General features: G+C 45.8%; 1 long non-coding RNA gene across 2 annotated transcripts; it reads left to right on the top strand.

The window, feature by feature from the left end:
• Positions 1-624: 624 nt before the first annotated feature.
• LOC138916403 (uncharacterized) lies at positions 625-27,020 on the top strand. 2 transcript variants are annotated; one of them, XR_011423644.1, is made up of 3 exons: positions 625-895; positions 13,512-13,703; positions 25,340-27,020. It is a non-coding gene; the product is annotated as an uncharacterized lncRNA (long non-coding RNA). The 2 variants fall into 2 exon arrangements; XR_011423645.1 differs by lacking the exon at positions 625-895 and adding an exon at positions 12,347-12,609.

Here is a 27,020-nt window from a genome sequence, read left to right as displayed (position 1 = left end):
ATTAAAATATTAAAAAACAAGTTTGTGATATAGTAATACATGGTTTATGTAGTAACACATTAAACAAGGTCTAGTGGTAGGTCCAACCACTGCTGCAATTTGCAAGTAGTAATATTAATAATGTTTTGAGAATTCTTCAATGACTAATGAGCTATGAAAAAATCGGTCATTATTCTTAGTGACAAAGACGTAGGTACTCCTAATTCTACTGTGGGTTGATGCTTGTGTTTAAAATAGAAAGAAATACTGAATTTCAGTTACAGATTAGTGAACATCTTTTTCCTCAATCCAAGTTCACAGATGGCTGAATTCTTAACATGAACCCCAGATTAAGAACTGACTTGGAGGATAACTGGGGTCCCTTCCAGCTCTCACACCAAGTGATTTGAGTCTGATCCCCAGCAGTCCTGGGGGTGGGAAGAGGAAGCCCTGTGCTCTGAGGATGTTGACCCCAGGACAGGCACACCACAGCCTGGCTTTCCCAGATTGATCTGCTCTCATGTTTCAGAGAAACTGGCTGGCAACTCCCCACGGGAGCCTTTGCCCTCACTGATCAATGGCTGCTGCCTCAGATCTATTGACCCAGCCTCTTGTTTTCCAGAAACAACCCGCCTTTCTCTTGTTAACCCCTGCCAGCCTGGCCCCAAACAGGATGCCTCTGTGCTCCCAGCTCAGCACTAGAGCAAGACAGACTTCAGGAGAAGGACAGCATCCTGTGGATGAAGAGCACCTGCCAAAGGCCAGGAGCTATGCTGGGCCCTCTCATCTAAATAATTGGCTCATTTAATTGGCTGGCAGCAAAGGAGCTAGGCTTCAAATCCCAGGTCTGTCTGAACTTCAAATGCTGCTCTTTCTCCAGGGTACCAGAAGCCTCTATCCCTGCTTCACCATACAGGTGAGTTCGGGATCTTTTCCATCCCTAGACACATCCCCCACCACACACACACACACACACACACACACACACAGGCACACACACACTTCCTCAGATTTACAGACAGGTAAGGGCCGGTTTTGCCCAGCATGAGAAGGAGCCACTGACTCCAGCTTTGGGGTGCTGGGAAGTTGGGGAAGTCTTCCCTCCCCTAATCCTGCTAATTTTCAGCCCCTGGCAGCCTGCATTGTCATCACTAACAACCCGTATCTTTGGGGTAATCATTGCCCTCCCCGGTTTTTGTTTTAGAATATAAAATCTCTAAGGCGGTGCTAATTTTCACCTTATAGCCTTTCTTAGAGCCTGTGCAGAAAGCAGGGCAGAGGCACCGAAGGGGAAGCCGTGGGGTCTGCAGGCCAGAGACCCTGCCAGGGCCATGCTGAGGCACCCAGCAAACTCCTTGATTCAGTTCAGTCCAACAGACGTTTTACTGAGTCATGTGTTATTGATGCTGGGGTTGTGGAGATGAGTCAGGTACGGCCGCTGTCTCAGGCTCAAAGTCTGGCATGGGAGATGGTTACAGGAGATAAACCAAAATATGGTGTCATAGAGATTATAATGGTGACATATGGACTGTGCAGAGCAATTTGCTGACTCAGGGGAGCTTGAAGGGAAATGTCATTGACCAGTTAGCAAGGCCTGGAAGGTGGAGTTTGTCAGAGGGTTGGGAAGAGGGAAGGAACTGCACCCCTGGTTGGGTGGGGGCCTCAGCTTGGGCAAAGGACGAGTTTGAAAATGTGGGACACTCTGACGAAGGGAGTTGTGTTAGTCTGCTCGGGCTGCCATAATGAAATAGCATAGGCCGTGTGGTTTACATAGCAGAAATTTATTTTCTCACTGTTACGGAAGCTGGAAGTCCAAGATCAAGGTCCTGGCAGGATTGGTTTCTCCTGAGGCCTCTCTCCTTGGTTTGCAGATGGCCGCCATCCGCGAGTCCTCACATGGTCTTCCCTCTGTGTGTGTCTGTGTCCGAAACTTCTCTTCTTTATTAAGACGCCAGTTGTATTGGATTTGGGCCCACCCATGCGACCTCATTTAACCTTAATTACCTCTTTAAAGGCCGTATATCCAAATACAGTCACAATCTGAAGTACTTGAGTTGGGACTTCAACATATGAATTTGGGGAAGGGGGTACTCAATTCAGCCCATAACAGGAGTAGATGTGGAAGAGGGGAGAAATGGGCCTGGATGGGAGGGTGGGGGTGGAGTGGACAGAGCCAGATTAGGAAAGGCCTTGACCATCAGTGTTGGACTTTAAAATTTAGGATTTTAAAAATGCTGGCACCTGCTCTGGCTTCGGAAGGCCAGTTGGAAAGCGAAAGCATCTCGGCTTCCTGTCCCGATGGTCTGGTAATTCTGGGAGTGGTGAGATCTCTCAGGCCTACAGCCCTCAGGGCTGGTCACTGGGGCCACGCCCCAAGGAGGGGCCAGCATTGGCTCCCTGCCCTGGCTCTGTGGGAGCCCCACCCAGCTGGGTGGGTCCTGGAAACTTATCAAGTAGCAAAGCTTCCTGCTTTCCAGAAATTCCCATCTGGATGGGCATGGTTGTACAAAGACCTCACCAAGCAGAGTCTGATGGGCAAGGGAGAGCTCAGCCACATGGAAAGAAAAAGGAGCGGAGTTCTGCCTTTAGGCCTTTCAACATCCTTGGGCGTCAGAGGAGCCTGGGCCCTGCAGTGGTGCTGGCATCCTGGGCTGGGACCTGGGGAGGCGTGAGCTCCCATGCTGCCTCTCTGGGTGCACAGTCAAGTCCCTCCACCTCTCTGCTTCCTGCTTTCTTCCTCCATGAAATGAAGAGTTGGACTGAAATTGCTAAGGGCCTGACCCTTCCAGCACCAACTTTGGGATTCTGAAACGGAGAAGGAAGTGGGGGAAGAAGGCCCAGAGGAGGGGGTGGAACCATGGCCCCTGCCCCTGGAGAAAGCCTCCTTGCTCCGTCCACTGGCCAGGATGAGGAGGCCTAGGAATCTGCTTTTCTGGGGCATGGAAAGTTGGCTAGGGGCAGGGATGGAGGTAGGGTCCTCGCTCTGGATAATTCTTTTTAAAATCCTTTATTGACCTAGTGTGTCCAGTGCAGGAATTTTAAGTGTAGAACTTAACGGATTTTTACGTATGAATACTTTTGTGTAACCACCACTCAGATCAAGATATAGAAGATCCCAGAGCTGGGAAGGCTCTCTGCCTTGTCCCTCTGTGCAGCCCACCCCAGGTAACTATTATTCTGACTACAGATTAGTTTTGTCTATCCTTGAATGTCACCTGGCATGGAGCTCCTAAAAGCTTTGGAATTTCCAGGTGATGAGAACAATAAAAATGTCTTTTGTTATGTAAATGAAGTGTTTGGAACCTAAGGAGGGGGGTTGGTTGCCAGGAGAACCAACCATGTGAGTAGAGGGTTGGAAATTTCTGTCCGGCCTCCCAACCTCCGGGGAAGGGGGAGGAGTTGGAGTTCAATCACCAATGGTCAATGATTTAACCAATCCTGCCTATGTAATGAAGCCTCCATAAAAACCCAAAAGGACCGGGTTCGGAGAGCTTCCAGGTTGGTGAACATGTGGAGATTTGGGGAGAATGGTGCTCTCCGAGAGGACGTGGAATCTCCATGCCCTTTCTTCATACCTTGCCCTATGCGTCTTGTCCATCAGGCTACTCCTGAGTTATATCCTTTTATAACAAGCCGGTAATCTAGTAAGTAAATTGTTTCAGTGAGTTCTGAGAGCCGCTCCAGCAAATTAATCAAACTCATGGAGGGGGTCATTGGAACCTCCCATCTATAGCCAGAAGGTCAGAAGCACAGGTGACAACCGGGGCTTGTGACTGGTAGACTGGCGTCTGAAGTTGGTGGGGGGCACTCTTGTGGTACTGAGCGCTTAGCCTATGGAATCTGATGCTGTTTCTGGGTAGACAGTGTTAGAATTGAGTTGAATTGTAGGACACCCAGCTGGTGATGGAGAATTGCTTGGTGGTGTGGGGAAAACCACCCCCCCCCCCACATTGGAATTGGAATCAGAATCATTACCCTGCCTTTGAGTCTTCAGAGTAGAGACCCCAGACATCACAGAACAGAGACAAGTCATCCCCCTGGTTGCCACATTTACCTCATTACGTGCCCAAACCCCTGACCCATAGAGCACAGGCATATAATAAAACGGCTGTTGTAAGGTGCTAAATTTTCGGTTAATTTGTTATGTAGCAACAATAAGTGGAACACAGGGTGAGAAGTGGCTAGATTTGGGAGGGCCAAGTTTAATCTTCTGACTGGATGGGAAATGGCAAGAAAATTTGCCTTGCTGAGCCCACTGGCTGCTTCACAGGCTGCCTTGGCTGCAGCCTCTGGTCCTTCCTTTAGAGCGTCTCTGCTCGGTTTTGGGCCAGTTGTCAGTTAATTCTCTGCCTCCCCCAGACCCCAGAAGCAAAAGGCATCTTCTGGTAAGGGTGTGATTCCTCCCACACATCTTTGCCTCCCTATCAGCAATTCCTGAAGAGGGGAACACGTGGAATATTTGGGGACAGTCTCTGGCACGTGCAAGGAGATTGCGTAACGCAGCTCCAGGCACATAATGCTCAAGAGATGTGTGTATCAGAAGCAATATCATTCCCCTCTCACCACCAGGTGTCCTCCCTGTGGCCTCTGGATGGGGACACCATTCAGGGAGCAGGCCTTTAGCACCTGGCTCTTGGAACTCTATTCTGAGGGTGCAGCTCTGGGTCAAGCTCTTCATCTGTATTATGAAATGTCATCTTTGTTGTATGGATGGAGTATAGTTGGGCACTTAAAGTGACAGATTTGACATAGTAGCTCTGCCACTTACTAGCTGTGTGACAATGGAGAAGTTGTCTGACTTCTCTGAGCCTCAATCCCCTCTTTTGTAAAAAGGGCGTGATAATAAATAGTCCTAGCTTTGTCCAGGGTTGCAGTGAAGACTAAAAGAGGTAATAATGCATGGACAGCATTTGCTTAGTACATAGTAAGCCTTCAATAAATGTGAGCCAAACCAAACAAAACGGGGAGGTGGGGATCTTACATTATAGGCATCATTATTGAATTTTTTTCACAAATGAAGACCTGAGGTCATGGGGTTAATGGGCAGAGGGGACGTGGTGCCAGTTTGGGTCTTTCTGTTGCCAAAGCTCATGCTCCTTCCTCTGTCTCTTTATCTTTAGAGCAGGTGCCTATGGGTCTGGAGCCCATGCATGACCTTGCAGAGCTTCATGCCCCATCCAGGCTCACAGCCAATCCAAGTCTAGTAGAGCTGCGCTACTCTCCTTGGAGCATGGTGACAATGCACTGTAGGGCATCCTCCAGCCTCAGCAAGCCTGACCATGCCCGGCTGTAGCCACTGAAGAGCCCTCTGGGCCTGGAGTTTGCAATATGATGCCTTCCAGAAGGTTCTGTTTTTGTCTGTGATCTATACTGACTGCAGGGGCTTGGAAGCTGTGCTTGCCTAAAGCGGGTGCCTAAGGCAGAATCTGATTTATTTTGTCTTTTTAACAGCTTTATTGAGATATAATTCACATACCATACAAATCACCCCTTTAAAGTGTCCAATTCAATGACTTTTAGTGTATTCACAGCGTTGTGCAACCATCACCACAATCTTAGAACGTTTTTGTCACCCCATAAAGACACTTTGCACCCCTCAACCATAATCTTTTACCCTCCTCTGACCCTCATCCCTAGACAACCACTAATCTACTTTCTGTCTCTGTAGATGTGCCCATTCTAGACATTTCATAGAAACAGACTCATAGCACACGTGGTCCTTTGTGACTGGTTCCTTTCACTTAGCATAACGTTTTCAAGATTCATCCATGTTGTGGCATGGATCATTCCTTTCTATTGCCAAATAATATTCCTTGTATGGCTAGACTACATTTTATTTGATAGGCACTTGGGTTGTTTTCACTCTTTGGTTGTTACAAATAATGCTTTTGTGAATATTTGTTACATGCTTTTGTGTAGACATATGTTTTCATTTCTGTTGGGTATATACCCAGGAGTGGAATTGCTGGGTCATATGGTAACTCTATGTGTAACCCTTTGGGGAACTGCCAGACTGTTTTGCAAACAGTTGTACCATTTCACGTTCCCATCTGCAGTGTGTGAGGGTTCTGATGTATCCACATCCTCTCCAACACCTGGTTTTTTGATTCTAGCCATCCTAGTGGGTGTGAAGGGGTATGTCTTTGTGGTTTTGCTTTGCATTTCCCTGATGGCTAATGATGTTGATCATCTTTCCATTTGCATATTGGTCTTTTGGATATCTTCTTTGGAGAAATATCTATTCCGATCCTTTTCTGATTTGTGTTTTTATTATTGAATTATAAGAGTTCTTTACATATTCTCGATACAAGTCCCTTACCCTGGTTTATTTTTAGGAATCTTTAGGAAAGCCCATTTCATAGCTTCCCTGTTCCCATGTTTACTGGCTAGAGAGCTGCATCAGAAACAGAACATTGGCTCATCTGCAAGGCAGAGCTGACACTGCTTGGAAGCAACAGCTCACATACATTCCTGGTGCTGGTGAAGACAGACAGGATCCTGCTGGTTCCCGTTTCCCCTCATTTCTTTTTTCTGGACTTCCCCTAAGTCAGTGGGTCTCAAGTAGCGTAGAGTGGCACATCTCATAATCACCTGGGGACTCTTGGAACGTCCACAGCCTCACCTACCCCCAAGAGTTGAATGTGCCTTCCTCTTCCCTCCACCCCTCACTTTCTTTTTGAGAACCACTGTCCTAAAAGGATCACTTTGAGAGTTACCCTGGCCTGGGATGAAAGGGACCCTGGGAGGCAGCAAAATTGAGATGAAGGCCCAGGGATTGGCGACAATGGCCAGTGCTGATTCTCAGACCAAGGAAACAGTATGACGGTTCCTTAACAAATTAAAAATATAGCGACTGTATGATTCAGCAATCCCACTTCTGGGTGTATAGCCAAAGGAATTGAAATCAGGATCTTGAAGAGATTAGCGGCACTCCCATTGCAGACTCGTTCACAATAGCCAAGACATGGAAGCAACTTAAATGTTCATGGAAGGACAAATAGATAAAGAATATGTGATATTTACATGTAATGGAATATTATTCAGCCTTAAAAAAAAGGGAAATCCTGCTATTTGTAGCAACATGGATGAACCTGGAGGACATTATGCTAAGTGAAATAAGCCAGACAGAGAAAGACAATACTACATGATATCACTTATATGAAAAAGCTAAAATATGGGTCAAACTCACAGAAGCAGAGCGTAGAATGGTCATTGTCAGGGGCTGGGGGAAGCGAGAAACGGGGAGGTACATCAAGGGGTGCAACATTTAGGTTGTAAAAGACTCATAAGCACTGCAGATCTACTGTACAGCGTGGTGCCGATAGTTAATAATACTTTTGTCTACTTAAAAGATTGCTAAGAGGGCAGATCTTGTGTTAAGTGTTCTTATCACACACACACACAAAATAATGAGGGCAGGAGGAAACTTTTGGAGATGATGGATATTTTATGGCATAGCATAGATTATGGTGATGGTCTCACGGGTATGTACTTATCTCCAAACTCATCAAATTGTATACATTAAATATGTACAGCATTTTGTATGTCGACCACACCTTAATAAAGTGGTTTAAAAAATTTTTTTTAAAAAGGAAAGAACCTTCCTTTTTTGCAGGCAAATGCATGGGAAGCTGGGTTAGAGGGTCAGATTGTTCTCTGGCTGAAGCCAAGAGTGTAATGTTGTGAGACACTATCATGCCCTAGGGAGAGGGGAAGGGATGGTGGCATCATTTTGTTTCCAAGAAGGATCTCAGCAGCGTCATTCAATGATTATTGAGCTCTAATATTGAGCCAGGCATTGTGCTAAGCATTTTATTTTCCTTATCCCATTCAATCCTTGCCATAACCTTAAGGGTTAGGCACAGTTGATCCTTATTTTCCAAATGTGGAAAGTGAGCTAGCCTTGCTAGCATCACCCTGGTAGCTGGTGGCAGAGCTGGGATTCAAACCCAGGCTGTCTACACTTTTAAATTCCTCCTTTTTGAATGCCCAGAGTACCCAAGCTCTTGAATTTAAATCCTGTTGATGCTCATTTCCACATTGTTAATTTCCATAGAAATTTGCCTGGGAGGCAGCTGAGCTGTAGAAGAAAGAATCCCTGAGCATGGATTCAAAAAACTGGCACTGAGAAGTACTCTAGCATGCACAGGTTTTGTGTGACTTTGGTCCATTACATCATCTCTCTCTAAATTTCCTTACCGTACAATGGAGATAACATTCCTAGTCAGGGGGTTATTGTGAGGGTCAAGCGAGATTATGGCCATGAGAATGACTTGTAAACTCTAAGGTTTGAAAAGTCAGGGACTGTTATTCTCATTACATTGTTCCCTTAATTCAGGTCAAATCCTGTAATTAGCAGCCCCAAACCTAGATAACAAGAGCTCCAAGTCTTAGCCAAGAAGTTCAGTGTTGGCTTACTTCTTCTGAGCAATATTCAAGACAATAGAAATGGGGCACCGCCCAAGCATTGGATTTTGGAGTTTGTGGTTGTTGTTTAATCCTATAAGTCTATCCATCCCTCCCCACTTCCAACCACCAGCCTGGATCTTGGTCCTTTTGCCTTACCCCCACTCTCATCTGCATTGGCTGGCTGAGCTGGCTGAGTCCATACCTTTTGCTTGCTCCTTAGCAGGAGCTGTGTGGTTCTTTGTGGCCGAGATGGAATGTGTTCACCAAATGTCCACATATTCATTGGTTACAGTCACTGAAATGTAAGCAGAAATGACATGTGGTTCTTCTAGGCTGAGGCAGTTAAGAGCCAAGATTCCCCTTCCACATCTCCCTTCCCCTGTTCGACGCCACCTACAGGATGGAGGAAGCCCACTTGACCCGCATCAGTTTGTGACATGAACAAGAAATGAATTTTAGTTGTGATAAGTCACTGAGATTTGGGGGTTAATTTGTTGAACAATGTAGCCTAGCATTGCCCCGACAAATTTATTTCCTGCTGTCAATCTGCAGAGAGGGGAGGAGGGAAGACCCTATTCTAGGTAGAGCAGCGTGAGAAAAGATAGGGCATGTTAAAGAAGGAATGAGAAAATTGGTGTGGATGGAGCTGAGGTTCCTTGCTCACAGGGCCCTATGACATAGTGGTTAAAGTCATAGGCTTTGAGTCCTGGCTCTGCCATTGGCTGGCTGTGTGTGTTAGACAAATTACTACTGAGACTTGGTTTCCTTAACTGTAAATTGCAGACAATAATAACACTCAGACTGTGGAGCTGTTGTGAAGATTGAATGAATGCTTAGGTCAGTGCCTAGAGTGGCTAAGTGCCTGATAAAAATGAGCCGTGTTAAATATCAGTCACTGTTACGATAAGGGAAGACTGGGAAACTGACTTCGGGACAAAGAAAAGTGTTTTCTATTCTTACAGTAATCTGGAGCCTAAGGTGGTGAGTAGGAGAAGACGAGGAGATAGGGTGTTCTGAAGGTACCTAGTACCAGGTCATCTACCCTGCATTCCATCCATCCAACCATCCATCCATCCATCCAATAAACTAAAAATATTTTAAAAAATAAATATCATTCTCTGAATCTGTGAGGGGATCTCTAACCAATAGGGAGATAGAGCCTGAAACACTGGTGTTACTGGAGAAGCCCTTTTACGGTCCTGTAGCCTCCTTAATAGGAACTAGAAAAAATAGAAAAGTCAGGAAGGGAGCCAAAGCCAGTGACGTCTTGGTCGGAAGGGCAGCGACAGGAAACCAGCATCAGAGCTAAGTGCCTCTCCTGGAGGTGGGTCCTTCCCTGTGTGAAGAGCATGGTGGGGAGGGTGAGGGGAATCTCATCCCACGGCACCGTAGTCCAGAAGTCTCTGTTTTGCAGTCCACAGGTCTGGGCTGTGCAAGGAGAGCAAGATGGTGGGAAGCCATGCTGTGTTTTGCTGAAGTTAAATCTGAGAGCCGCAGAGTGTGGGAAGCATCACCATGAGTCTGTGCAGCAGCGTTTCTGGCAGCCTCGTAGGGGCATGGGTGAACTGAGTTGTAAAGACTGGTCAGAGTGAAAGTGGTGGGTCTTGTCTGCTCAGCACCCACTGCCTTATCTCCCAGTTACTGAGCAGCTCTAAATCCATAGGTTCAGCAGAGTTTACTCAATCCCCAGCTCCAGGGCTGGGCAAGTGACCTAGGCCCGGCCAATCACAATATTGATTCTTCAAAGTCTGCTGTGATTGATTCAGGGGTGGGTATGTGGCCAAATTGGTCCAATGGGATTTGATTTGTAAGCTTTTGTTTGAATTCTTGGGGAGCAGAATCTCTCTTTTCACAGGACTCACAGCTGGGAGGATATGGGCCTGGAGCTTTTGGAAGCTAATAAGTACAAAGAGAAAATCTGACTAAGGCTAACATAGCAAAACAGAGTGCTGAGAGCACAGAGGCCACTCCTGATGCCATTGTGTGTGAACCCCTAGATCCAACCATTCCTGAAGGCTAACTGAACTTTTCAGTTATTTGAGAGTCCTAATTGATACACTGGTTCTCCAAAAAAGCATCTTTGGCTCTCTGAACACTATCAGCTGGGGGAATCTCACCATCAGGATGCATTTCCACTCTCCACCCTTCCTCTCACTTCACAATGGGTTACTTACTCTGTACCAGTTTTTGAGCTGTGCTCCTGGGAGAGAAAAATGAATAGGACCTGGGCCTTATCTTCAAAGAGTCATGGTCTAGAGAGGGTGATAAACATAACAAGAACAGCTCAGTGAAGATATGCAGAGATAAAATAAAAACTGTCATGGGAATGAAGAGACAAAGGAAGCCACAGTCTCAGAGGGAGAGGAGTGTTGAGTAGGGCCACTGAGAGGAGGAATGAATATTCTTTCGGTTCCATAGGTGTTTATTGAGCATCTGCTATGTGCCATCTACTGTACTAGACACTGGAAATTTTGTGGTGACCACAAACAGATATGGCCCATGACGTCAAGGAGCTGACAGTCTAGTGGCAGTGGGGTCACCAGACTTAGAATAACCTGAGGGCACAGGACAGGATCATGGGGCCGTGAGAACAAATAACGAATGAACTAGACTTGGCTTTGGGATCTAGGGGAGGCTTCTCCGAAGAAGAAATCCTGGAGCAGATAGTTGAAGGAGGAGCAGGAATTCAGTAAGACAGATGGAGCATGGAGATGGGGAAGCATCCTCTACAGAAGGGAACAGCATCTGTGAAGGTTCTGTGGTGGGGAAGAGCCAGACAACCCAACCAACAGAACCAATTGTTTGGCTGGTCGAGAAGTTAGGACCCATGATCCTTAAATCCATGGCTTCCTTACCCCAGATGGTTTTTCAATCACCCTGAGTATTGTTTTCCTTGTCTATAAAATGGGATAACAGTATCCACTTTGCAGGCTTGTTGAGGGGATTAGATGAAATGATGTGTTAAAAGGTCTGGCAGGGAGAAGGTTGTTGGTAAACAGCGTGGTTAAGAATGTTCTCCCCGTCAGGTCCAATCTCCATCCTCCCTGGTGGAGGGTGGTTGAGGCTGTCATCTGGTTCCCAGAGTTCTCACTTGCCTTCTGTGAAGCCTCCTCTGCATCCACCAGCTCCCCACAGCTCTGCCCCCAGAACTCAGCTCCCATTGGCTCCTCCAGGTGGCCCAGAAATGGGACAGGCAGCATGGAGAGAGACAGTGTGTTATAGGCTGCATCGTGTCCCCTCACTCCCAAATTCATGGGTTGGAGTCCTAACCCTGAGGACCTCAGAATGTGACTATATTTGGCAATAGGGTCTTTAAAGAGGTAATTAAATTAAAATGAGGTCATATGGGTGGGCCCTCATCCAATACGACTGTCCTTATAAGAAGAGGAAATTTGCATACAGACATGCACAGAGGGAAGACGACGTGAAGACACAGGAAGAAGATAGGCCTCTACAGGCCAAGGAGAGACGCCTCAGAAGGAACCAACCCTGCTGACATCTTGATCTTGAACTTCTAGCCTCCTAAACTGAGAAAATAAATTTCTGTTGTTTAAGCCACCTGGGCTGTGGTATTTGTTATGGCAGCCTGAGCAAACGAATACGGGCTGATAGTGAGAGGCACAGAAAGGTGCCTGGGCCCACAGGTCATTGCCACACACCTGACACAGGTGTCCTGAATGCTTCACCTGCACCTCCCTCCTGCAGCTCCCGGAGGCTGGGAGAGAAGCCTGTTCTCTCCTCTCCTTGGACACAGGTCATAGAGGAAGAGAGCAGGAGACAAAGACAGAGGCCTTGGGAACAAAGAGGCTTTGTCTTTCCCCTGCTTCCTTCATCTGTACTGGGTTGTGGGTAAGAGCAGTGTAAGATCTTTTTATTTTCTTTTTGGTGAGGAAGATTGGCCCTGAGTGAACATCTGTTGCCAGTCTTCTTCTTTTTGTAAAAAATTTTCTCCCCAAAGCCCCAGTACGTAGTCATATATCCTAGTTGTAGGTCATTCTAGTTCTTCTATGTGGGACACCACCACAGCATGGCTTGATGAGTGATATGTAGGTCTGCGCCCAGGATCTGAATCCGTGAACTCCGCGTCACCGAAGCAGAGTGTGTGAACTTGATCACTCAGCCATGGGGCCGGCCTCTGTAAGGTCTTTTGAACCAGGCTGGCATCAGACTTCCTGAGTTCTCCTGTCCTGACTCCACCACTTCCTGGCTGTGTGACTTTGGGTAAGTTAGTTACCCTCTCTGTGCTTCCCCTTCCTCATCACTAAAATGGGAGTGTGTACCTACTGCATTGGGTTGTTATGGAGATTAAATGGGTATGTTTTTAGAACAGCACCTGGCACACAGCAAATGCTGTGTAAGTGCTAGTGAGCTTTAGGATTAACTCCGTCTCAGAACCTCACTCTTAAAATGAGAAGAATGTTCCTGGCCTCTTGAGGTCAGGCTAAGGCTGACCTAGGACATTTCACGATGATTCAGGACATTGGCCACGAGAGACCACAAATGTCAGTAGTTGAATTATGAACTTAGTTCAAGTCTTAGTCTGTTACCCATTCGAGAAGTCGCGTGACCCCTGGGTCTCGGTTTGCCTCTCTGTAAAATGGCTCAGCTGACTCTTCACGCCCCTGCCTGCCTCAAAGAGTCGTGGAGAAATGCAAATGAGAGAGCAAGTGCAAAATCACTCTGTGAAATGAAAGCCTTGTATCCCCGTGAGCCCTGCCCATAGATGTCATGAGAGCCAATATTTGAGCGCTTCCCATTATTTGGCATTCTCTTAAGTGTCTTGCATATATTTCTCATTTAATCCGTAAAACTCTATGCAATGGGCCCTCTAATCCCCCATTTTATAGATGAGGAAACGGAGGATAAGGGGATTAAGTAATCTGCCCAAGATCACCAGGAAGCTGTAGCACTGGGATCTGCCTCCAGGAGTGGCACCTGGGGGTCACACCCTCAGTCATCAGACAGTTCTGCCCAGTAGAACTGCCTGTGATGGGGGAGATATGCTACAGCTGCCCTGTCCAACACAGGGGCCCTACTGAGCACTTAAGTGTGGCCAGTGTGACGGAGGAGCTGCATTTTTAATCTAGTTTAATTTTAATTAATTTGAATTCAAATTTAAATAGCTCCACCCACCTCACGGCTACCGTATTGGACCGGCACAGCATGAGGCTGTACTGCCTTGCGATGGATGCCGTAACACTACATTTTGGACAGCACGCAGATGAGGAAGCAGGTGATTCTCCAAACCCTCACGGTGACTAAGCCAGACTGTCGGGACTCCAGCTTGCTGCGCCTGGCTTTCCACCAGGCTTCAGGTCAGTCCTGGCTCTTCCCTGCTGGGCCTGTGGAGAACAGGCGGCCCATTCCTGAGAGATGACAAAGGTCAGGGGATTTTCCCGCTGCAGGGACCAGACCTCCCATGTCCCCAGTGGGTGCTGGCAGTGGAGGGTGAGCACCCCTGCCTTCCCCATCCCTCACCCTTCCCAGCAGGCTCTGAGCTCCACTATCCCAGCAAGAGAGAGAAGCTGGAGGGGAAGTTGAGCTTCCCTCTCTGAGCCGGGAGCTGAGCTGGCCGGCGCTCAAGGCTTAATTAGTTGAAATAACTGAATAATAAGCTTTAAAATGATAGTGGTTAACACTCAGGCCGAGCTGCTTCTCATTATTCAGCTGCACGGCATGAGCATCCTGTTGCCAGCTCAGCCGCGCCAAGTCTGTCAGGCTGAGCAGAGTGACTCCAGAGTGCCCGGTTGAAGCCCTCTGCCTGCCATGCTCTGTGTGATAGGGGAGGCTCGGCTTGGTGTCTTTGGCGGGCCTGGCTTTAGATCTCCAAGATGGAGACCATATACCCGCCGAGCAGGATGGTTGCGAAGATACAACCAGAAGCTTTGCAAACCCTAAAGCATTCCCAGAACAATGGTTAGACATGCTCTGTGGGAGTCACAGACGAGGGGACAGTGGTGCTCGCTGCTGAATGACCTTGAGCATGGCACTCCATGTCTCGAAGCCTGTTTCTTTCTCCAGAAGATGGAAGACCCTCACCTTTTAAGCTCGTCCTGGAGGATGAGACGGGCATGTGTGCATGTAACACTTGGCCCAAGTGCCTGGCACACAGCACATGCTTAGCAAATGTTATTTTCTCCTTTTTGGTTCTCTCTTGTCTTTCTGCTGGATCTTGGGAAATGTTCCTAACGCGGGATGCCAGGGAAGGACTTGGTCAGGAGGTTGGAAGGAACTGATGTTCCAGAAACAATTCTCTCTCCTAGTGCTACCTACCAACACTTTCTCTGAGGGACGTAGAGAGGCTGGGACCTTTGAGGTCCAGGACGAGAGCAGAAGAGGCAGCGAGTGGGACCCCTGCAAGGACAGGTCCTGCGTGTTCTGCCCGAGAAACCCAAGTGAGGGAGAGAGCTCCACAGCCAACAGGTTACTTTTCATAGTAGAACTATGAGGTTGAACCATATGAAATTGCCATTTTTCTAGGTGAAATATCAGTTAAATGTAAACAGGGTTTGTAAAATAAATAAAGCCACTTCACTTGACTTTAATTAAGTCTGCATTAAGCAATGTGCTGCTTCTATGCATCTATTTAAAGATGTGAGGGAAAAAAGTATAAATGCTTTAGTAATGAGATTTAAATAGTCCTTCTAAACACAATAGGAGAGAGGCCATCAGGCAGGATATAACGAATTGCCAAGTAATTTATAAGAAAATGATTGGTGTAGGGGCTGGCCTGGTGGCTCAGCGGTTAAGTGTGCACGTTCCACTTTGGCGGCCCGGGGTTTGCTGGTTCAGATCCCAGGTGCAGACGTGGTACTGCTTGGCAAGCCATGCTGTGGTAGGCATCCCACATATAAAGTGGAGGAAGATGGGTTAGCTCAGGGCCAGTCTTCTTTGCAAAAAGAGGAGGATTGGCAGCAGATGTTAGCTCAGAGCTAATCTTCCTCAAAAAAAAATAAAAAGAAAATGATGGGTGTAGAAGTTGAAAAGAGGGACAGGGTGTTCCTGAGTAAGTGAGGTGATGGGCAGGTTAGCAGAAGGTGGTGGGGTTTATGCTGTTTCTGGAAGGATGGTTAGCAGGTTAAATAGGCAGAGAGGGGTCAGAACAATGCTCTTGGCAGAGAGAAATGAGCTGATCAAGGTCTGGGGACTCAGAATCACCAGAGCAGGGAGACCATGCCTGGGTAGCATTTCTGCATCTAACACGATCCCCATGACAAAGTAGGTACTAGTATATGTTGCATAAAAGAATGAATGAATGAATGAATGAATGAACAAACGAAAAGCGTGTAGAGATGAGTGAGTAAATCAGTGGGTTAGTGGGTAGTGGGAGATAAAGCTGTAAAGATGGACCTTGGAGAGTTCTGTGTACAGACAAAGGAGTTTGGACATTCCTTGGCGCAAACAGGAATTGCCTGCTATGAATTCCACAAATACATATTCTGTGTAAAGCCGGATTCTAGAGGTTGGAGAATAACCATCTAGGATCTCACAATTTGTTGATTTTAAGTTGATGTGGTCCTGGAAAACAGAGACCATTCTGTATTCATCAGAATATGTTAGATTATGTTGCAGTTGCAAATAACCCTGCAATTCCAGTGGCTTAAAGCAACAAGGATTTCTCTTGTTCAGGCTACAATCCCGCCCCAGGTGGGCTGTAGCATTCATTGCCCCTTGGTGTCTTCACTCCAGGATCTGACTGACCCAGCAGCTGTATCTGGGACATTACTGCTTTTGTAACAGAGGAAGAGTAAAACTTGGTAAGCCATGTGCTGTGTGTTACAGCTTCTGCTCAGAAGTGACACATTTCCTTGGCTAAAACAAATCACGTGGACGAGCCAGATGTCAGTGGGGTGGGGAAGCTTAATCTCCCCTTCCCAGGGAGTGGCAGTAAATATTTTTGAACCATAAAACGACCATAGTTCCTCATTGAAATTTTGTGTAAAGTAAGAATAAGTAGGCTAGGGAGGTGGCTAGTAGGGAGATAGACGATCTGGGGTCATGCTTGGGTTAATCTAAGTCTGAGCTTTGTCACTTTTTTTTCAGCTGTATAGAAGCCGTTTTTGCTTCTGTAGTCATTCTTGGCTGTGTTCTGGAAAGGGGAGTGTTCTTTATAGGGTGGAACAGGTTACATAATGTGTGTGGCCCAGTGCAAAATGAAAATGTGGAGCCCCTTGTTCAAAAAGTATTGAGAATTTCAAGACAGTCACAGCAAAGCAGTAAACCAAACATGAGCCATTTTAAGCGCAGGGCGCTGAGCAACTGTACAAGGTGCGTGCCCAGGAAGCTGGCTCTGTTTATGGGTAACCTCTGGTTCTGTGAAGTCCAGCCTGGCTGGAGCTTTCCATTCCTCTGCCTTTTTATAAGTACCTTTTGGTGAGGAAGATTGACCCTGAGCTAACATCTGCTGCCAATCTTCCTCTTTTTTTTTTCTCCCCAGAGCCCCAGTACATAATTGTATCTCCTAGTTGTAAGTCCTAGTTCTTCTATGTGGGATGACGCCACAGCATGGCTTGATGAGTTGTGTGTAGGTCCACGCTCAGGATCCCAACCCACAAACCCTGGGCCGCGGAAGCAGAGCATGCGGACTTAACCACTATGCCACTGGGCCAGCACCATCCTCTGCCTTTTCACTCTGACTTCCTCCTCTTTTTCACGTTCCTTCTCCCTCCGTTTTCCAGGTCTGAATAAGGTTGTCCATATCTCATTGGCCTGACAACCATTCCCCTCCCTGCCCCCTAGTAAACGCTTGTGTTTGAGAAGCCCTTCGTGAACTGGGTGGAGGACCAATGGGAGAAGCAGGGAAAGGGAGCCAGACTGTGAGGCAACATGTGCCTGCAGCATGCCTGGTGATCCTCATTTCACTCTCCATCACAACCACCTCATACCCTCTCCACTCTCTCCAGACCTCTCACCTGCTACCCTCTGTCTTCTTGTTTGTCTGTCAGATGAGAACAGTCATCTTCTCAAACCCAAATCTTCGAACCTCTCAACATCTGCACCCACGCCAGCCCTCTGGGAAGCAGAGTTTCTGTCCTTCTGCCTAAGGCCACTCCTTCCACCTCTGCTTTGGATCCCTCCTTCACTGAGACTATCATTTATCCCTTTTTGCCTTCAACTATTTTACTCTTTCTTTCAACAGAATCCTTTCCACTGACTTTTATTTTTAAAATAACAGCTTTATTGAGATATAATTCACATAGTATACCATTCACCTATTTAAGTGTGTGATTTAATGGTTCTTAGTATATTTGGTTATGCAACCATCACTGCAATCAATTTTAGAAGGTTTTCTTCACCCCCATGCCCATGAGCAATTACTCCCTTTCCTACCTTCCCCCTTCAGCCCTAGGAAACCACTAATATACTTTTATCTCTGTAGATTTGGCTATATGGGAACTTTAAATAAATGGAATCATACCATGTGTGATTTTTTTGTCACTGACTTCTTTTACTTAGCATAATGCTTTCAGGAATCACCCATGTTGTAGCGAGTATCAGTACTTCACTCTTTTTTTTTTTTTTTTTTGAGGAAGGTTGACCCTGAGCTAACATTTGCCACCAATCCTCCTCTTTTTTTTGTTGTTGAAGAAGATTGGCCCTGAGCTAACATCTGTGCCCATCTTCCTCTATTTCATATGTAGGATGCCTGCGTCAGCATGGCTTGATAAGCAGTGTGTAGGTCTGCACCTGTGGTCCGAACCTGTGAACCCTGGGCCACTGAAGCAGAGTGTGCGAACCCAACCACTATGCCACTGGCCTGGCCCCTGTACTTCACTCTTTTTTATTGCCAAATAATATTCCATTGTATGAATATACCACATTTTACCTGATGGGCATTTGGGTTGTTTCCACTTTTTGACTGCTGTGAATAATGCTTGTATGAACATTTGTGTACATGTTTTTGTGTAGACACATGTTTTCATTTCTCTTGGGTGTATACCTAGGAGTGGAATTTCTGGGTCATCTGTGTTTAACCTTCTGAGGACTTGCCAGATTGTTTTCTAAAGTGGCTGCCCTATTTTATATCCCTACCAGCAGTGTATGAGGGTTCCAGTTTCTCCATATGTTCGCCAAGACTTGTTATCTGTCTTCTTGATTATAGCCCTCCTTGTGGGTATGAAATGCTATCTCACTGTGGTTTTGTTTTGCATTTCCTGGACAGCTAATAATGTTGATCATCTTTTCACATGCTTATTGCCTATTTGTATATTGTCTTTGGAAAAATGTCCATTAAGATCCTTTGCCAATTTTTAATTGAGTTGTTTATGTTTTGTTGTTATTGAGTTGTAATAGTTCTTTATATATTCTAGGTACAAGTCCCTTATCAGATATATGGTTGCAAACATTTCCTCATGACCTATGAGTTATCTTTTCACTTTTTTGATGATGTTCCTTGTGGCATGGAAGTTTTTAATTTTGATGAAGTCTGATTTATCCATTTTTTTGTGGTTGTTGCTGTTGTTGCTTGTGCTTTTGGTGTCATATTAAGAAACTGCTGCTTAAGCCATGGTCAGGAGATTTATGCCTATGTTTTCTTTGACAAGTGTTATAGTTTTAGCTCTTACACTTACGTTTTGGTCCATTATGAGTTAATTTTTCTGTATGGTGTGAGGCAGGGATTCACCCTCACTCTTTTGCATGTAGATCTCCAGTTCTCCTAGCACCATTTGTTGAAAATATTTGTTTCTCTCCTGTGAATTGTCTTGGCACTCTTACCAATAATCAATTGACCGTAAATATGAGGCTTTATTGTTGGCGTCTCTATTCTAGAGATTGGTATGTCAATCCCATTTATCTTTTTGGAGCTCTACATTCTTATTAATTGCCTCTCCTCCTGGGCAGGGTCTCTGAACCTTTCTCCAGAGCTGGAGGTGAGGACAGTGCCCCACTTGTGTTAGGGCAACACCCCTGATTTATGAGCAGGGCACTAAGTGAAGATGGTAGCCTCTAGTCTTCTCAGCTTGCCTCTGCTGGTATGAAACCTCCACCCTACAACTAAACTGGGGTGAGGGTCCCCATGTTCTTGGCCTGCTCTGCCTGGGGTTGAGTCTCTGATCTGTGAGTGAGGACTAAGTGGAAGAAGTGAGCCCCTGATATTTTGACGACTTTTGCCAAGAGTTCATCTCTACAACTTGGAGTTTGGGGAAATGAGAAATGCTAGTGGTCTGCCTTTCCTAGTGAAATGCTCTGTGCCTTGACTGGGAACTGAGGGGAGAGGGAGGCCCATTTTATTAACTACACCTGCTCAGATTGGAGCTTCCATTGGCCTCTTGAGATGTGGTGGGAGAGAGGGAGCAAGGCATGGCTCAAGTTTCACAGATTCTTGCTGTTCTCCCTGAGATTTAGTTCTTGAATAAGTGTTTCTTCATTTGCTATACTCCCTTAGGAAAATTCCCAGAGACTTTATACAGTCGAGTTTAATAATTTTCATCATTTATGGTTGTTTTCTGGGGAGCGGGTCTGCAGAACTCCCAGAAGTCTCACTTGGCTTTTAAGCAAGTCAAGTTTTAAATAAGGCTCAAGTCTTCGCCACTCAAAAATTTCCTATCCTGTTCCAACTGTTGCTCAATTTCATTTTACTTTCAGTCAAAGTTCTAGCAAAAGTTCTATGTTTCCTTCTTTCTGACTTTCCCCTCAATCACTCTAAAAAGGTTTTTAGAGGCCCTCAGTCCTGAAAGAGCAGCTTATATCCTAAAGTCATCAGTGATTTCCACAGCTCACTGTTGATCAAGCATTTATCTCTCCTCTTATTTGATCTGTCAGCAGCATCCCGACATTGTTGACTATTCCCTCTTTACTGAGCTGTCCTCTTCTCTGGGGTTCTGTGGCTTGGCCACCGCCTGGATTGCCTCCTATGCCTGTGGCTGCTTGTTCTTTGCCTCCTCTGCAGGCGTGTTCTCCTCTGCCAGCTATTAAAGGAGAGGAATCCTCAAGGTTCTGGCATGGGTTCTATATTAGTTATCAATTGCTGAGAAACAAATTACCATTAGACTTAGCAGCTTAGAACAACAAGCATTTATTATCTCAGTTTGTCTGGGTCAGGAATCTGGCTGCAGATTTGCTAGGTGTCTCGATTAGAGTCTTGTAAGGCTGCAGTCAAGATGTTGACTGGGGCTGAATAGTTATCTGAAAGCTCAACTGGGACTGTAGAATCTGCTTTCAATCTTCCTCATGGGGCTACCTTCACAGGATATCATCACAGGATGTTGGACTAAGGGCCTCAGTCTCTCACTTGCTGTTGGCCAGAGGCCTCCTTCAGGTCCTTGCCACGTGGCATGCCGTAGGGCAGCTTACAGCATGGCAGTTGACTTCCCTCAGAGCAAGTGATTGAGAGAGAGGGCACCCAAGATGAAAGCCAGTCTCCTTGTAACCTAATCTTGGAAGTGACATCCCATCACTTTTATCATCCTCTCTTTTCTTAGAAACAAGTTATTAGGTCCAGCTCACATTCAAGGGGAGTTGCACAAAGGCATAAATACAGGAGGTGGGGATCCCCAAGGTCATCTGAGAAGCTGCCTCCACAGACTCCCTTCTCTCACTCTCTACCTTCTTCCTAGACCACCTTGGACACATTTACACTTTAATTACCAGCCACACAGGAGAGGGAGATGATTCATAAACTTATATTTTCAGTCCAAACCTCCCCTCTGACTTCCAGGCTCACATCCAACTGATCAGTTGCCATTTTACTTGAATTTCTCAAAGGCTCCTCAAACATAAAATGTCCAAAACTGGACTCATGGGTTTTCTCCAAACCTGGTCCTGTTCCACTATCCCCTATGTGTTAGTTATGGTACAGGCTAAGACGTGAGACAGTGGTCCAGCTCTCCTCCACAGGGTGCCCAGATGCTCTGCCATTCCTTCAGAGGTTGTTTCCATCGCATGGTCAAAGCAGGCCCACTAGCCCCTTGTTCATGTTCCACCCCAAGGGGAGGGGGAAAGAAAATAATTTCCTTTTTAAAGAATGTGACCCAGAAAAAGCACATATCACTTCTCTCATAGCCTGTGGACTAGTCAGCAGGCTGCAGTTAGGGAGTAAGCTGGAATAAGACTGGACATTCCAGTCTCTAGTAGTGAAGTCATGCCCCAGCTAACACTTCGGGGTTATATTACTGCCTAGACTGGGTCCCCTCAGAGCAGAGTCTGGGACAGGGGGCTCATATACTCTTATTTTACTAGGAAGTGTGCTCCCGGGGAATAGTAGTAAGTGACAAGGGGAGTGGCACAGGAAGGAGGGAAAGAGAAGATGAAGATGCATATTATGAGCTGGCCAATCTGTAGGACTACTACCTCAAGTTGTATAAACTTCTCCCGAGGACCAGCCCTCTTGGAGAGAATGCAGGAAGAACTTCTCCACTGGCTTCTGTTTCCCATTGGTCAAAAGTTCGTCCCCTGGGGTGCTAACTTTTGCTTTTCTGAATTTGCATGAAAGGACATGGGCACCAGCAATATCAACCAGGGAAACCCCGGAGGGAGAGGTAAGTAGGCATGGCCTGGGTCAGAGGTGGGGAGCTGTCAGACTGGGGCTGTTTCTGGTCCATCAGAGCCCTTGCAGAGCTGGATCAAAAGGGAGATGAGCCCGAGAAGATCTGAAGGGGCCAACAAGAGAACTCTGATGGAATCACTAAAAGGAGAAGGAGAAAATAGATACTGGGATTCACTTACCACTTTCTGCCACACCCTGTTTCCATGAATGACACCCCTATTCATTCAGTTCCAGCAAGCAAGAAATCTGAGACACCCTGACATCTCCCTTTTCCTTATACCTACTTCCAATCCAAAACATTTCTGAGATCTATTCACTTCTCTCCATTTGACCACCACACTCTTTTTTTTTTTTGAGGAAGATGAGCCCTGAGCTAAGTACTGCCAATCCTCCTCTGTTTGCTGAGGAAGACTGGCCCTGATCTAACATCTGTGCCCATCTTCCTCCACCTTATATGTGGGACGTCTACCACAGTATGGCATGCGAACGGTGCCATGTCCGTGCCCGGGATTGGAACCGGCAAATCCCGGGCCACCGAAGCAGAACATGCGCACTTAACCTCTGCGCCACCGGGCCAGCCCCCTGGCTACCACACTCTTAATCAAAGCTCCTATTGTCTCCTGTGGGGACTAATATCACCTAACCGAACTCATCCTCTTCCATATCCGTTCTCCACACACAGCCAGAGCGGCTTTTCTGCAACACCAACTGGATCTTGTCACCATGCCTGACAATCAAAACCCTTTGACAGCTTTTCATTGGTTGGGGGATAAAGATAATGCTTCTCAAGGTGCCCCACAAAGCTCTGTGTGGCCTGGTCCCTGCTTTCCTCTTGTAACATCATCCGTTGTCCTCTGTTCCAGCCTCACCCGTCTTCTTTCTGCCTTGGCTTTCTAAGCTCCAGACTACAGCAGGACCTTTGCATATGCTCTGTCCAATGCTTGCTCTAATGGTTTGCCATCCTTTTCACCTACCTACCATTTTACCCTTAAGCTTTCAGAGCAGTTACCACTTTCTCAGGGAAGTCTTGATTTTCCTAAGTCAAATCTCTGTTACATGTGTACCCCGCCCTAGATTACCCATTAGGCAGACTAAGTATGTATTTTGTATTTCAGGCATTAGGGAAACAGAGTCACTCTTAATTTTTCTTAATATGCTGTTTGATTTTTTTTTTTAATAATTTCAAAGCAGTCATCATGGGAAAAACAAGACTTTTTGGGGATTTCATTACACTTACATTTTTATTCTGTTTGTTTTTATTTTAAATTGATTATGGAAGGGGGTCATAATCTTTTTGGTGCTTAGAACCTCTAAGAGTCAGACTCTAAAATTCTGATGTGGATATAACTCTCCTTGTAATATTTTCCACAATGGCAGACTTACGTTTTACGTCACTAGTTAGTAGATATTGGTCTCCCACAGGCTGTAAGTCTCTTGAAGGGGGAGGCCTAGGTAGCATTCTGACTCACCACTGAGCTTGGCACAGGGTCTTCCCACAGAGGAGACACTCAGCAAACGTTCCTTTGGAGAGTGGATCACAGGCGCCTGCAGCTGCAGCCACTCATTAACTCTGTCCCTCCCTCTCTGTGCTGAAGCTTACTCGAGAAATAAATGCGTCTCCAGAGAGAGAAGGAGGAAAAGAGAAAAGGCACGCACACATTTTAAAAGAGACCATTAATTCAAACTCTACATGGCCTTCAGCGACCCAGGGCTCTGATTGGAATGGCTTGGGGGGGTATGAATGAAGATATTTCTATATTCACACTTCTTGCTTGGGCCCATGCAACTGTGTGTCCATCTTTTTGTCACGCTAAAATTAGTGGGTGTAGTGGGAGAGATTTCAGTGCAAAGTTCATTGAGACAAAACGTTCAGTTAAGAGCCCAGAAATAAAACCACACATCTATGGACAGCTTTTCTTTGACAAAGGAGCTGAGGGCATACAATGGAGAAAAGAAAGTCTTTTCAACAAATGGTGCTGGGAAAACTGGAAAGCCACATGTAAAAGAATGAAAATTGACCATTCTTTTTCACCATTCACCAAAATAAACTCAAAATGGATCAAAGACCTAAAGGTGAGACCTGAAACCATAAGGCTTCTGGAAGAAAACGTAGGCAGTACACTCTTTGACATCAGTATTAAAAGGATCTTTTCAGACACCATGTCTTCTCAGAGAAGGGAAAAAATAGAAAGAATAAACAAATGGGACTTCATCAGACTAAAGAGCTTCTTCAAGGCAAATGAAAACAGGATTGAAACAAAAAAACAACCCACTAACTGGGAAAAAATATTTGCAAGTCATATGTCTGACAAAGGCTTAATATCCATAATATATAAAGAACTCTCACAACTCAACAACAAAACATCAAACAACCCAATCAAAAAATGGGCTGGAGACATGAACAGATATTTCTCCAAAGAAGATATACTGATGTCCAATAGGCACATGAAAAGATGCTCATCATCGCTGATCATCAGGGAAATGCAAATCAAAACTACACTAAGATAGCACCTTACGCCCATTAGAATGACAAAAATATCTAAAACTAATAGTAACAAATGTTGCAGAGGTTGTGGAGAAAAAGGAACCCTCATACACTGCTGGTGGGAATGCAAACTGGTGCAGCCACTATGGAAAACAGTATGGAGATTCCTCAAAAAATTAAAAGTAGAACTACCATACCATCCAGCCATCCCACTATTGGGTATTTATCCAAAGAGCTTAAAGTCAGCAATCCCAAAAGTCCTGTGCACCCCAATGTTTATTGCAGCACTGTTTACAATAGCCAAGACGTGGAAGCAACCTAAGTACCCATCAACAGATGAATGGATAAAGAAGATGTGGTACATATATACAATGGAATACTACTCAGCTGTAAAACAGAACAAAATCATTCCATTTGCAATAACATGGATGGACCTTGACGGAATTATGTTAAGTGAAATAAGCCAGCGAGAGAAGGATAATCTGTGTATGACTCCACTCATATGAGGAATTTAAAATTATGGACTAAGAACAGTTTAGTGGATACCAGGGGAAAGGTGGGGTTGGGGGTGGGCACAAAGGGTGAAGTGGTGCACCTACAACATGACTGACAAACATTAATGTACAACTGAAATTTCACAAGATTGTAACCTATCATTAACTCAATTAAAAAAATCACTGAGAAAAATTTAAAAAAACAACAAAAAAAACAACGAAAAAAAGGTTCAGTTAAGAAATTCTCAATGAGTCTTCCACGGCGCATGAGGAAGGGAGCCGTGGGGTCTGGGATTGCGGTCAGAAAAGCAACCACAAGGTGGCGCTGGGTGCTCAGGAATGAGAGTCTCCCCTCCCAGGACTTGACTATCAACATTTTTCTTATGAATTGTCAGTTAAAAAAAAAAATTCCTTTGTCTCTTTCTAGTCTCTAATTTTCTTTAATAAAACAGTTACATTTTTCCCTTCTATGTGTTATCTTTACAGAGTGGCGTGCTTGAGGAAGAGTCATGAGTAATATTGAGGATGATTCAGCGTCTCTCGGTTGTTGCACTCCTGCACCACCTAAAGAGAAAAACGACAAGACAAGAACATTTCTTTTCTGATACCAGTGTCATAATATGATATTGGATAATTACAGCGCAATGTAATCATATCTCAAGGGGGAATATATAGCTCAAAACACAGAGCTGGGTGTGGGGACCAGGGCTTGATTCCCCAGGAGTGTGGGGACCTGACCTAGGTTCTAAGACCTGCTCAGTCTCAGAATCAATCAGCTGATTGGACTGTGGGCAAGCCCCCTTTGCTAACTGTTCTTAGCATGGCCCTGAAGATTCTGGGGTTGGCAACTGTAAATGCCACGGGAGCCTAGCTTACCTGAGTCCTCTGGGGACTCAGCCTGTGGCGTGTCTGCCCCTGAGGCAGAGCCCAGAAGCCAGTGCTGGACATCAGGCTCAGGGGACAGTCAAGGTGAGTACCAGCTCATTTCCACCAGAGGTCAGCATTGCTCAGTGGTCGGAAGCTCCGCAGACACCAGCTTGGCCCAGGATATACCTCCGGGAGGCATCTCTATGCTCCTTGTCTGGCTGAGACGAGAGTGTCCAGTGCTTATTTCCAACTCCCTAACCATGCCTAGAACCTGAGCGGTCACAAGGGTGGGAGATGCTATAGCACCTGCCTCATGCCTTCTTGGCAAAGGGAGATTGCGGTTGGATACTCGTGGTACCTCTTGCAGCCCTGGGGCTGGTGTGCAACTCATCAGCTGAGCCCTGTGGCATCCTGAGGTGGCTCCCTTTCTGCATTCATACCAAACTGTTGACTGTACCACTGGCTGCTGTCAGTCTTGGGAAGGCATGGCTGGCACCTATCATACCTCAAAAAACGAAGATGCAAAGTATCATTAAAAAAGAACAACAACAAGGGCTGGCCCTGTGGCCGAGTGGTTAAGTTCGTGTGCTCTGCTGCAGGCGGCCCAGTGTTTCGTTGGTTCGAATCCTGGGCGCAGACATGGCATGCTCATCAAACCACGCTGAGGCAGCCTCCCACATGCCACAACTAGAAGGACCCACAACGAAGAATATACAACTATGTACTGGGGGGCTTTGGGGAAAAAAAGTATTTTTTTTTAAAAAAAAAAAAGAACAACAAAATGCGACTGCACAAATTGTTCAGGATTATGAACTGTATACCATTGTGTATACCATTGCAGACCCTGGAACCAGCCCTCCTAGATTTGGATCCCCCTTCCAATACTTAGAAATTGAGGGATGTAGGTAAATTTCTTACCATCTTTGTGCCTCACTTTCTACATCTGTAAACAGGGAATATTATCATTCCCATTTATCATAATCGACCCTCCCTATCCCACAGAGATACTGTGAGGATTAAATGAGATAATTGCAATAGGCAATGTTTAATGAGCATTTGCTCTGTGTCAGGCACAGACCTAAGACTTTTCTTGTAGTATCTCATAATTCTGACAACTCCTGTATATTATTACCTCCATTTTACAGTTTGTGAAACCAAGGCTTGGAGGGCATACTAGCAGAGCCAGAATTTTAAATGAGTGGTTTTGCCCTCAGATGTTGCTCTTTAATCATTGTCCTTCATTGTTGCCTGTTGACGTGGAGTGAACACTCAATAAATATTAGCCTTATTATTATTATTA

This window comes from Equus caballus, chromosome 12, assembly GCF_041296265.1.
Source record: "Equus caballus isolate H_3958 breed thoroughbred chromosome 12, TB-T2T, whole genome shotgun sequence".
Classification (NCBI taxonomy): domain Eukaryota; kingdom Metazoa; phylum Chordata; class Mammalia; order Perissodactyla; family Equidae; genus Equus; species Equus caballus.
Note: the sequence above shows the minus strand (reverse complement) of the source record. Positions and strands in the feature narration are given on the sequence as shown.